We start from the raw sequence: 13,686 nt of genomic DNA, 5'->3' as shown, positions 1-13,686 counted from the left end.
ATCTTTTGTTAACTTTGGTTAAGTCTGGATAACTATTGCTTCACAGTGACTTATATGATCCTACCTGACTATTATAAACCCTTTTGATATTTATCAATAAAACTTCCTAAATAACTTGACTTCAAAGGGCCCCTGAGACATCCCAAAAAGAGATATTAAGCAACCTGGGTTCATCTGATATGTTAAATTACATGGGAAGTATTGTTAGAAGGAGTGATAAATCTTCTTAGGTTATATTGTATTGTTGATGTTAGTAATATAGACATCCTAGAAATTAGGTGAAATTCATGAAAATCTGATATGTCCTGGTAAAATGCTGTCAGTTATAATTCTAGTTATCATGTTAAAGTCACAGCAATGACCAGGTTACCCTGTCAATTGCAATTTAATCAGATTTTAAACATGCCTTCTGTGGTTTCACTCTGATGCCCTTGCAAGAATACTGCTACTTCAAGATTTATAAAAAAGACTTTTCTAAGGTTAACCGATAAATTTTTGTTTGTTTGTTATCTGGTAAGCTGCTACAAGACTGGAATTCAGTCTGCTGTCTAGGTTAAAAGAACAAAGTTTTCTTAGAATGTAGCTTTTCAATACCAGATTATGAATTTCTTTGCCTTTCAGTGATTTATATTTGTTTTTAAAATCTTTTGTAATTTTGGTAAATAAATAAGCATTATTTAAGATTATCCTACATGTAGGATGGAGGAAGCTTCCCCTACTTCTGCAAATTCCCTTAACCCTTCAGATTTTTTTGACAGGAAAAAAGGTCTCACTTCCCACAAGGGGGACAATCCAAGATTTTTATCAGATGATCTGCCCCTGATATCCAAGTCAATTTGAGCACTATTTGGTCTATAATTTCGGAATAAAACTAGTACTACAGAAAGGAAAGATGACTTTTTGACTCAGGATGGCCAAAATATTCTGTAGACTCCAGAGAAAATTGGTTAAAATGAATTTTTTTGTTTTTGAAACTGCAAAGCCAGTTCTTTTTGCGTATGCAGTTAAAAACAACTAGCTTGTTAAAAAAGCATGCCTAGGTCAAAGCTTGAAGTTAACCCTTTCCTTGGTCTTGAAATACACTGCCCCATATGCCTAAAACCACAACCTTGAGCAAATGAGAACTTCTAGCAGAGAAAAAAAAAAAAGACAAGGGTCAAAGAGATATTTTAAATCTCAGGCAGAAAACTAGGAAATCTCTGTCTATCAGTCTGTCTGGATTTATATATGTCTCAGTGTGTGTCTTCTGTGTTTTGATAATATTGCTGAAGTCGTGAGTTCTTATTTAATTGGCCTAAAGAAAAGGAAGCACTTACAAATCAAACAGTTCTAAATACATGAAAAAATTGACCTAAATGAATTTCAGATTCACATGAACTGGGAAATAGTCAATATTAAATATCTAGTATTAATGTTTGTTTGCTACTCTAATATAGACATGTCTAAGAGTCATTAACATTAAGCATAAATTTTTCGTTGTGCCTAGGTTTATTATAAGTTAAAATTGCTATATTGTTATATCTGTTACAAGTTTAACAAGGAAAGTACCTCAAAAAAAAAAAACCTCCTAAAAAATGTAAATATGATATGAGCTTTTAGATAAACTATTAAAAATAATTATACTTTAGAAATGGCTGTCTATAATAGTCTCGATTGATGGTGGGAGGAGAAGGGGACGGCAGAGAATGAGGTGGTTGGATGGCATCACCGACTCGACAGATATGAGTTTGAGCAAGCTCCAGGAGTTGGTGATGGACAGGGAAGCCTGGCAGGCTGCAATCCATGGGGTCGCCAAGAGTCAGACACGACTGAGCAACTGAACTGAACTGAACTTACAATAGTCTCTCCAGATTTTGGTTACCTGATTTTCTATCATTGTGCTAAACAGTGTATTGAATAGCTAGGTCATTTCCAAATAAAATAAGGTTCTGAAACATTCACTACTTGACAGGACCTTCCTCTTACACAGAAACTAGAGATTTTCGACTATTCATGGATAGTGTCTGGTGCCATCCTGAGATGTTCTCTATAAGAAAGCAAAAAAAAATTTTTAAGATATATTCACTGGTACATATGTTCACCAATCTATAGAATGCTAACATAAAGGTCAGTTCTTGGTTCCTTAAGGAAAATAGGATGTATGTCTTGTTATTACAGAAGGTATGAGGAATCAAATTGCATTTTATGAAGGGAAAAAGAAGTAGTTCTAACTTACAGGTGGCAGTTTCAGGATGGGAGAAGCAAAGGAATGGGTACAGAAAGGGATAAAGAGGTTTTATGGAAAGTGGACCCCCAGAAAAGAGTTTTGGGCCTAATACAAGTTTTCTTGAGATGTTGAACTGCATTTTATAATGGATTTTAAGTTTCTTTACCTCTTAAGTGATCTGTTCTATGTTTACCTTTGAAATCTTTTGTTAACTTTGGCTAAGTGGATAACTATTGTTTCACAGTGACTTATCTGATCCTACCTGACTGTTATAAACCCTTTTGATATTTATCAACAAGCCTTCCAAAATAGTTGACTTCTAGCTAACTTTGGATGCTTCAGAGGGCCCCTGAGACATCCCAAAGAGAGATATTAAGCAACCTGAGTTCATTTGACATGTGAAATTACAGGGAAAGTGTTGTTGGAAGGGGTGATGAATCTTCTCAGGTTATACTGTATGACTGATGTTACGAATATAGATATCCTAGAAATTAGGTGAAATTCATGAAAATCTGATATGTCCTGGTAAAATGCTGTCAGTTATAATTCTAGTTATCATGTTAAAATGTTACAAGTCACAGCAATGATCAGGTTACCTTGTCAATTGTAATTTAATCAGATTTTAAACACGCCTTCTGTGGTTTCACTCTGATGCCTTTCCATGAATACCGCTACTTCAAGATTTATGGAAAAGACTTTTTAAGGTTAACCTGTTGTGGAACAGGTTAACCTGTGTTTTGTGGAGTCACAAAACACACCTCAGAGGACAATCAAGACAGTGGAGTACAGTTTATTATGCCAGCGGGTCCAAGGGGAATCTATTCCCAAAAAGGACCTTGATGTTTCTGAGAGTGTTAGGGGAAGCACACCGATTGAAACCACCCACCCTGGCCAGGCTCCATAGTAACCATTTGCATGAGTTGTTTTATGACAGGAGATCCTGATGAGGAATACGGAACTAATAAGCCACCACCAACCGGAAGAATTCGGGAAAGGTCTAAAGGAGACACCGCATGTCCGTCCACTTCCCGGTGTTGTAGCCATGCATTCCAGGAAAAAAACTCACTCAGAAGGACAATGCAGATAGTGGAGTGCAGTTTATTACACCGGCGGGCCCTAGGCAGAGTCTCCTCTTAGCCAAGGACCCTGACCAGCATTTGTGAAAATCTTTTATACCCCATGTGTACGTGTCTGAACCCACCACTCCAAATTCCTTGAGACCTACATAAACCAAGGAAAATACAATCCTAATAACCCCATCATTCACGTGCTATGTGCTCATGTGCTCAAACAGTCAAACAATTAGCCAATAATCAATAAACCCGAGGTTACACTCTGATAGATACAGAACAATTTATGGCCTGTCTGGAGGAAGGGGTGATTAGTGTCTGTTTTCTCTTAGGTGATGAGTAACCTAGATACAATCTTCAAGGTTCCCCTGTCTGGAGGGGGTCTTATCCTTCTGTTGTTGTTTTCATAGGCACTAAACACAGAGTTCAGAGTCCATTGGAAAGGTGGCCGAGCATGATCAGCATGAACAGGCCTAAGATGGAGTCCAGGCCCTATGAATTCCTTCTTCACCGGAATCCCTCTAGCTAGCATCCATCTTGGCTGAGCGATGCGTGCACCACCAGGAAAGACTCTGAATTAGAATGATTGGCCAAAGACCACCTGGAAACTAATCCCATCACCATAAAACCCGAGACTGCAAGCTACGCAGCAGAGCAGTTCTCCTGGGTTCCCTTACCCTACTGCTCTCCACCTGGGTGCCCTTTCCCAATAAAATCTCTTGCTTTGTCAGCATATGTGTCTCCGCGACAATTCATTTCCGATTGTTAGACAAGAGCCCAGTTTCGGGCCCTGGAAGGGGTCCTCCTTCCTGCAACAAGAGGCCCGGTTTTATGCCCCCTACTATGTGACTGGTTACATGTTAGCATCCTCTTTATTGTGTATGATTGAGTTTTACAACAAGCAGGTGCTAGGAGGACAAGCAATTAAGGTTAAAGAGGGGGAACCATGATTATACATCAAGGGGGTATGTCTCCATAGTTAATCTAACAGGGGCAGCCTGACCTCAACTGCATTCTCTGTTTGTCATCTGTAGGGAGGGAAGTCTCTAGGAGACCTGATTTTTATTAGCAACAGTTTCCTCACTCTTGGGCAGGGTTCAGGCCCAGTTCACAACCTGTCTGACAGGCTTCAAGATGGTGTCTCTCCTGCTTTCTCACATGGGCCCCAACAAACTGATAAGCAAATTTTGTTTCTTTGTTATCTGATTAGTTGGTACCAGACTGGAAGTTAGTCTATTCTGTAAGTGAAGAAAACAAAGTTTTCTTAGAATGCAGCTTTCAATAACAGATTATGAATTTCTTTGTCTCTCAGTGATTTATATTCATTTTTAAAATCTTTTGTTACTTTGGTAAAGTAAATAAGCATTATTAATATTATGGTACATGTAGGATGGACCAAGCTTCCCCTACTCCTGCAAATTCCCTTAACCCTTCAGAGTCTTCTGATGGGAAAAAGGTCTCACTTCCCACCAGTGGGACAATCCAAGCTTTTATCAGCTGATCTGCCCCTGATATCAGAGTCAATTTGAGCACTATTTGGTCTATAATTTTGGCATAAAACTATCACTACAGAAAGGAGAGGTGACTTTTTGATGCAGGATAGCCATGATATGCTTTAGACTTGAAAGAAAATTGGTCAAAAGGAGATTTTCTTTTTCCCTTGGAAAATGCAAACTGGTTATTTTAGCATATGCAATTGAAAACATCTAGCTTGTTAAAAAGGCCTGCCTAGGGCAAAGCTTGAAGTTAACCCTTTCCATGGGCTTGGAATACACTCCCCACTTTGCCTGAGACCTCAGCCTTGGGCAAATGAGAACTTCAAGCCAAAAAATAAAAGAGGGGGGTCAAAGAGATATTTTGAATCTAAGGTGGAAAACTAGGAGATCACTGTCTGTCTTTCTGGATTTATGTATGTCTCAGTGTGTGTCTTCTGTTTTTTTATAATATTGCTGAATTTGTAAATGAGTTCTTATTTAATTGGCCTAAAGAAAAGTAAGCACTTACAAATCAAACATTTCTAAATACAAGAAAAAATTAACCTAAATGAATTTTAGATTCACGTGAACTGGGAAATAGTCAATATTAAATATCTAGTATTAATGTTTGCTAATCTAATATAGACATGTCTAAGAGTCATTAACATTAAGCATAAAGTTTTCATAGTGCCTAGGTTTATTATAAGTTAAATATTGCTATATTGTTATATCTGTTACCAGTTTGTCAACAAGGAAAGTGCCTCTAATGAAGAAGGAATTCACAGGGCCTGGACTCCATCTTAGGCCTGTTCATGCTGATCATGCTCAGCCACCTTTCCAATGGACTCTGAACTCTGTGTTTAGTGCCTATGAAAACAATAACAGAAAGATAAGACCCCCTCCAGACAGGGGAACCTTGAAGATTGTATCTAGGTTACTCATCGCCTAAGAGAAAACAGACACTAATCACCCCTTCCTCCAGACAGGCCATAAATTGTTCTGTATCAGTTGGAGTGTAACCTTGGGTTTATTGATTATTGGCTAATTGTTTGACTGTTTGAGCACATGAGCACATAGCACATGAATGATGGGGTTATTGGATTGTATTTTCCTTGGTTTATGTAGGTCTCAAGGAATTTGGAGTGGTGGGTTCAGACAAGTACACATGGGGTATAAAAGATTTTCACAAATGCTGGTCAGGGTCCTTGGCTAAGAGGAGACTCTGCCTAGGGCCCGCCGGTGTAATAAACTGCACTCCACTATCTGCATTGTCCTTCTGAGTGAGTTTGTTTCCCGGAATGCGTGCCTACAACATTTGGTGCATGGGCCGGGAAACTCATCACTTTGAGGAGACAGGTCTCATTTGAGGCCACCCCGAGGCTTTGTGGCTTGAATCTCCTAGAGCGGGGAAGGCGCCTCGCCCCTCTGGAAGAATTCAGCCTTTCAACGCCTGGTTTCTTCACTTTGGCAGGTAGTGAACGGCAGCAAGGGAACTGAGCACTCAGGTGAGGAGGAACCCACCCGGTAGGGTGGAAGAGGGGGCCTGATCACCCCCCTGGGAGGGACTAGAAGGGGCACAGACCCACAGGGGCCTGGAATAGGCAGGCAGCAGCGATTGCTTGGTACACAGGTCGACAAGCGTGCTATGGTTTAGGAAGGAAATTTGTGAAGGTCATTTAGGAGGTGTGTCCACGCCATCTCAGGGAAAATTATTACCAGCGATCGCCAGGGGATTTTTAGGATAGGAAACTCGTATTCTGCCCTCCCCTAGGAGGTGTCCCGTCTGCTGTGAAATTCTTGACCCCCTCGGAATTGTTAGTCTAGAAGGAAGGGGATACATAAGTTAGTATGAATTGGCTTTCCCGGAGATGGCCTGGGACATAGTATATTTAACCCATCTGTGTTATCATCCGCACCTGATCAAGCCCACCAAGGCAGAACGGACTTTAAGGGAGAAACAGTCTTGGACCACGTGGTTTCTGGTTCGGCTGTGCTGACCAGCAGGTGAAGGCACGCCGATCCCTCTCCTCCCTCTGGAATCTGGCAGGTAAGGCTCTTCTCACCCCAATTAGGAAGGACGCAGAATGGCAATTTTAGTGTCATTGAGTGGAAATATCAGAAGTACATAGGGTACTGAGAACTTCATAGACAGAACGAAAAGGAAAAGTAGAAGAAGGTCCGAGAAGGTAAGCAAGATGGGAGGAAGTGAATCTGAGGCAACTGTATTGGAGTGCATGATTAAAAATTTTAAGAAGGGATTAGGAGGAGACTATGGGGTGAAGATGAAGCCTAACCACCTTCACATACTCTGTGAGGTCAAATGGCCCCCTGTGGGATAGGATGGCCACCAGAGAACACCATGAACTTAAAAATAGTGGAAGCAGTCTATACAGTAGGAGAGCCGGGACACCTGGATCAATATCCATATATTGACTCATGGCTAGGGTTAGCTCAAGACCCTCCTACTTGGACAAGGTTCTGTATCCAGAAGGGAAAGGGAAAAATATTAATGGCACAGAAATTGACTGATGATAAAAAAGGAAATTCTACAGGATTTGGACGGGTCGACCTGACCCCTCCTCCATACTGGATAATGACATTCCTGCCTCAGTGCTCCACCAGGATCGAAGGCCTCCTTAATGCCTGATCCACGGCCAGGTGAAGTCCTGCAGCAACCACTGCTCCTCTGCCAGCTCTTCCCGAGATCGTAGAGCCTCGGCAGGCTCCGATCCCAGTGACAGAAGCCTCTGGCCAGCACTTCCAGGATCCAGCTCCAGCCAAACTGCCCAAGCTATACCGGTCTCTCCGGGTGAGTACTGACAAGAAGGGGAGGGAGACGTTGGAATTAAGCAGAGACTACGCTCTGCCAGAGAGCTGGAGGGAACAGGAACAAAAGAGAACAGACAAGAGATTTGTAATGCTAGCTGCTACTCTGGGAAAGCCTATCTCAGGCCCTCCGGAAAAACTCCTCTGCCCCAGGGACAGGAAAGTCCTTCAACCGGTCCCAGGGGAGGCCCTGGGCCCCATTACAGCCAAACCAGTGTGCCTGGTGCCGAGCTTTTGGCCACTGGAAGAATGAATGCCCTAAGGCAAGGAAGGAAGGGGAAGTTCCCAAGTTGTGGGGCTTGCCGACTTGGAAATTAAATAGGGCTGCCGGGGCTCAGAGATATCAGTCCCTGAGAGCCCATGGTAACCTTAAAAGTGGGGGACCAAAACACTGACTTCATGGTGGATACAGGAACAGAACTGTCGGTAGTAAAACCTGTGGCACCACTGTCCAAAAAGACTACTGCTGTAACTGGGATATTGGGAGAAGACATGATTAAATCTTTTTGCCAGCCCAGAAAATGTCAGATGGCAGGGCACCAAGTGATTCATGAATTCCTCTACATTCCTGAGTGCCCAGTACCCCTGTTGGGAAGAGACTTGCTCTCCAAACTAGGAGCACAAGTGACTTTTTCCCCTGAGGAGAGGCCCACCTTCCAGTTGGACACTATGACTTATTTGCTCTCTCTCTCAATACCACCCCAAGATGAGTGGAGGTTGCATGAGCCTCCGAAGGAAGAACCAGGTGGGCCGGAAGAGCATGAGAGAGAGCTAACTCAATTATTCCCTGAGGTCTGGGCGAAACACAAACCCTCCTCCCCCCAGGCTGGCTAGACATCAAGCCCCAGTGATAATAAAACTCAAACCAGGCACCATCCTGGTTAGAATGTGCCAGTACCTGCTAACAATAGAGGCCTGGGCCGGCATACTGCCCCACATCAATAGATTGAAACAAGCGGGTATTCTAGTAGAGTGTCAGTCGGCTTGGAATACACCGATCCTGCCAGTCAAAAAGGAAGGAGGACAGGACTATAGGCCTGTACAGGATCTCAGGCTAGTCAACCAGGCTACTGTGACTTTACACCCCACTGTTCCAAACCCCTATACCTTACTTAGCCTCCTCCCGCCAAGGACTAAAGTTTATACTCGCCTAGATCTCAAGGATGCCTTCTTCTGCATACACCTTGCCCCAGCGTCACAGCCCATCTTTGCCTTTGAATGGGAAGATCCAGTCGGGGGCACCAAGTAACAGCTCATCTGGACTCCTCTACAAGGGTTTAAGAACTCCCCAGCCATCTTTGGGGAAGCCTTGGCTTCTGACCTGAACTCATTCCATCCGGAAGAGTATGGATGTTGGCTCCTACAATATGGGGATGACCTGCTGCTGGCCGCCAAGACCAAGGAAAAATGCTGAGAAGGGACAAAAGCACTGCTCCAGCTGCTGATGGAAGCAGGTTACCAGGTGTCAAAGAAGAAGGCACAGATCTGCAAGGAGGAGGTAAGGTATCTGGGGTTTGTTTTAAAGAAGGACACAAGGTTCCAGACCCTAGTTGGGTCCTATATATTGATGGCACTAGCCTGATAAAACAAGGACAACAGCTGTTAGGTTAGCCAAAGCAGAAGGGGCCATCAAGACTGAAAAGGGATGGTGGGAATTGCCAAGTGGCAAATTATTGGTACCAGAGGAGCTGGCACACAATCTGGTAAGACAAACACACCAAGCGACCCACCTAGGTCATGCTGCCTGCTCACAGGTTAATGCTGCCTCTCAGGTATTCAGACAAAAACCTCTGGGTATTTAGCGGAAAGGCACGCTGCCCTTTGAACACTTGGGAGTGGACTTCACTGAAATGAAACCTCACCGACACTACTATTACCTGCTGATCATGGTATGTACGTTCTTGGGATGGGTAGAAGCTTTTCCTACCTGGAATGAAAGAGCATCAGAAGTAGCCTGGTGCCTGCTTAGGGAAATAGTTCCCAGATTTGGACTTCCTACCAGCATTGGTTCAGACAATGACCCGGCTTTTGTAGCTGATTTAGTACAACAAGTAAGCAAAACTTTAAACATCAAATGGAAACTGCACACTGAATATAGGCCCAGAGTTCTAAGATGGTGGAATGAACCAACCGGACATTAAAGAGACTCTCCAAGTGGATCATAGAGACTGCTCCTGGGTGGACTTGTTTCTGACGGCTCTGCTCAGTCTCAGGATGACCCCACAGTCCCAAGGCTATTTTCCATATGAAATTGTCCCATAATAAAACAGGTGTCAACAAATTTGCCTCAGGCAATGAGGAATAGGATTTCACAGCAGATGGAACTGGGTAAGGTAATAAATCGGGTAACTAAGTTTGTATAAGAAAAGGGTGCCGTTCCCCCTTAGGGAACAGATTCATGAGTTTACTCTTGGTGACCAAGTATGGGTCAAAGATTGGAAACATGATTTTCTCGCCCCTTGGTGAAAGGGCAGTTAAAGTTGCAGGTATTGTCCCTTGGATCCATCATACGAGGACGAAGAGAACATACCACACAGACCCAAAAAACACTGAGTGGACTGCACAGAGGGACCTCGCCAACCCTCGAGAAACTAAGACCATCCTTAAGAAGAAGGAAAAGAAGATCCTGGATGAGCCCCTTCAGGATAAAGCCGCACAATCAACTCCTGCTGCTTGGCCTCATCAACGTGATTTTGAATTTAACTTTCGTTTCAACTCAGGACAATGTTTTCATCTCATGGGCACATTCCTACACAGACTTCCACAACACTTCCAACTGCTGGGTATGTAGGGCTATGCCTCTGTCAGTGATGGATGGACTTCCTTGGTGGGTGTCACCACTCTGCCAAGGAGATTTTAAACCACTCTGCTCTTTTCTGGGATGACAAAAAGAGACTTTCCTCTCTCTTGCCAATCATAACCTCTCCTTGCTCTCTTGGTGTAAGACCTACAGTCAATAGACTTGGGTCATGGGGTTACATTTGATATAAAGGCCAGTGTAACAAAAGCCTAACCTACTTGTTGTAAATCTACCTTATTTACATGCTAGGTGGACAAGATCCGTGTTTCAATGGTATGAGTATATTGCTGCCTTATTCGTACCCTCTATAGGGACAACAGATATCATGATTAAAGTAGAGGCCTTGACTAATTTCACAAAACAGGCCCTCCTAGATAGAACAAAAGCCATCCAAGCCTTAAATGAAGAGCAAATCCAAATGAGAAAAGCGGTAATTCATAATAGAATGGCTTTGGACATATAGCTGCTCAAGGAAGGACTTGTGCTATAATTAAGGTTGAATGTTGTACATACATTCCTCACTTGTCTGGCAATGTATCGACTGCTTTAGATGACATGAAAAACCAGGTAAAAGCAATGTCAAATGAAAACATTCCATTCTGGACTTTGGTCCTATCTTGGGTGAAGGGCGATTGGTGGAAAACTATATTTACCACTGTTGTAGTTGTCTTGATAGTTCTGCTTTGTGGACCCTGAATTTTACAGTGTATTATGAACTCTGTAACCCAAAGGTTGATGTCATTCTCCCAAATTGGCAGTCGGAGAGCCAGGGTGCAATATATCCCTATGAATGATGCTCATAATATGACTTAAGAGCATCAAGAGTGGGGAATGAAGAAAGAATTCATAGGGGCTGGACCCCATCTTAGACCTGTTCATGCTGATCATGCTCGGCCACCTTTCCAATGGACTCTGAACTCTGTGTTTAGTGCCTATGAAAACAACAACAGAAGGATAAGACCCCCTCCAGACAGGGGAACCTTGAAGATCGTATCTAGGTTACTCATCGCCTAAGAGAAAACATACACTAATCACCCCTTCCTCCAGATAGGCCATAAATTGTTCTGTATCTATCAGAGTGTAACCTCGGGTTTATTGATTATTGGCTAATTGTTTGACTGTTTGAGCACATGAGCACATAGCACGTGAATGATGGGGTTATTGGGATTGTATTTTCCTTGGTTTATGTAAGTCTCAAGGAATTTGGAGTGGTGGGTTCAGACACGTACACATGGGGTATAAAAGATTTTCACAAATGCTGGTCGGGGTCCATGGCTAAGAGGAGACTCTGCCTAGGGCCCGCCGGTGTAATAAACTGCACTCCACTATCTACATTGTCCTTCTGAGTGAGTTTGTTTCCTGGAACGCATGGCTACAACACTAAAAAAAAAAATAATAATAATAACTCCTAAAAAATACATATGTGATATGAGCTTTTAGATAAACTATTAAAAATAATTATACTTAGAAATGTCCGTCTAAAATAGTCTCTCCAGATTTTGGTAACCTGAATTTCTATCATTGTGCTAAACTAAGTAATGAAAATGTATTTATTATCTAGGTCATTTCCATATAAATAACATTCTAAAACAGTCACTGCTTAACACTACCTTCCTCTTACACAGAAACTAAAGAGATTTATACTATTAATGAATAATGTCTGGTGCCATCCTGAGATGTTCTCTACAAGAAAGCCAATGTTTTTTCTAGAAATTATCACTGGTGTTTATGTTCACCTGTCTATAGAATGCTAATATAAAGGTCAGTTCTTGGTTGCTTAAGGAAAGTAGGATGTATGTCTTGTTAATACAAAGGTATGAGGAATGAAATTGCATTTTATGAAGGGAAAAAGAAGTAGTCCTGACTTACAGGTGGCTGTTTCAGGATAGGAACAAAAGAATGGGTACAGAAAGGGATAAGGAGGTTTTATGGAAGTGGACCCCTAGAAAATTGTTTTGTGCATAATACAAGTTTTCTTGAGATATTGAACTGCATTTTATAATGGATTTTAAATATCTTTCCCTCTGAAGTGTTCTGTTCTATGTTTACCTTTGAAATCTTTTGTTAACTTTGGCTAAGTGGATAACTATTGTTTCACAGTGACTTATCTGATCCTACCTGACTGTTATAAACCCTTTTGATATTTATCAACAAACCTTCCTAAATAACTTGACTTGTAGCTAACTTTGGGATGCTTCAGAGGGCCCCTGAGACATCCCAAAGAGAAATATTAAGAAACCTGAGTTCATTTGACATGTTAAATTACATGGGAAGTATTGTTAGAAGAAGTGATGAATCTTCTCAGGTTATAATGTATGGTTGAATGTTACTAATATAGATATCCTGGAAATTATGTAAAATTCATGAAAATCTGATATGACGTGGTAAACTGTTGTCAGTTATAATTCTAGTTATAACGTTAAAATGTTACAAGTCACAGCAATGACCTGGTTACCTTGTCAATTGCAATTTAATCAGATTTTAAACATGCTTTCTATGGTTTCACTCTGATGTCTATGCAAGAATGAAACTCCAAGGTTTATGGAAAAGACTTTTCTAAGGTTAATTGATAAACAAATTTTGTTTGTTTGTTTGTTATCTGGTAAGCTGGTACCAGACTGGAATTTAGTCTATTCTCTAAGTTAAGAGAACAAAGTTTTCTTACAATGCAACTTTTGATAGCAGATTAAGAATTTCTTTGCCTTTCAGTGATTTACATTTGTTTTTAAAATCTTTTGTTACTTTGGTAATTTAAATGCGCTATATTTATGATTATGGTACATGTAGACAAAGCTCATTGTGCTTCTACAAATATTACCCCTCACGGTTAGACTTTTGCTATTCTGATGGCCTTAAAACATGGCAATAGTCTGCTCCTAAATCAGGGAATCAGAAATGGGTGAACAATAGCTGTAAATCACAGAGTCAGGGCTATGGTAAATCCAAGACAGCCGCTTGGCTTTTCCTGGCTCCCTGACAAACCTCATTTTTATTAGATGGGTTAAAGTCTTCCCTGGCTACAGTGTTAATGCCCTCACTATGACAAAAAATTATATTTCACTTAATATTAAATTCTAGTTTTGCTAATTAAGGTCCGTGTTTATGACGACTCACTTCTGAAATAGTTCCTTGCTGTTAAAAAGGAACTATTAAAGTTCCTTTAATAGTTTAATTAAAAATTAAACTATTAAAAAAATTTTTAAATTAAACTATTAAAAAATCCTTAATTAAAAAGATTTAATTAAGTTATTAAAAAGGACACTCTAAGGTTGTTTCTAAAGCTTATCTTAGTAACCAATCTTTGGATAA

The 13,686-nt window shown here is 41.3% G+C and overlaps 1 pseudogene; it reads left to right on the top strand.

The window, feature by feature from the left end:
• The first annotated feature begins 9,021 nt into the window (after positions 1-9,021).
• Positions 9,022-11,690, top strand: LOC101904113 (endogenous retrovirus group PABLB member 1 Env polyprotein-like; annotated as a pseudogene).
• Positions 11,691-13,686: the final 1,996 nt, after the last annotated feature.

This window comes from Bos taurus, chromosome 12, assembly GCF_002263795.3.
Source record: "Bos taurus isolate L1 Dominette 01449 registration number 42190680 breed Hereford chromosome 12, ARS-UCD2.0, whole genome shotgun sequence".
Taxonomy (NCBI): domain Eukaryota; kingdom Metazoa; phylum Chordata; class Mammalia; order Artiodactyla; family Bovidae; genus Bos; species Bos taurus.
The sequence above is the reverse complement of the archived record's forward strand: the minus strand, read 5'-3'. Positions and strand labels throughout refer to the sequence as shown.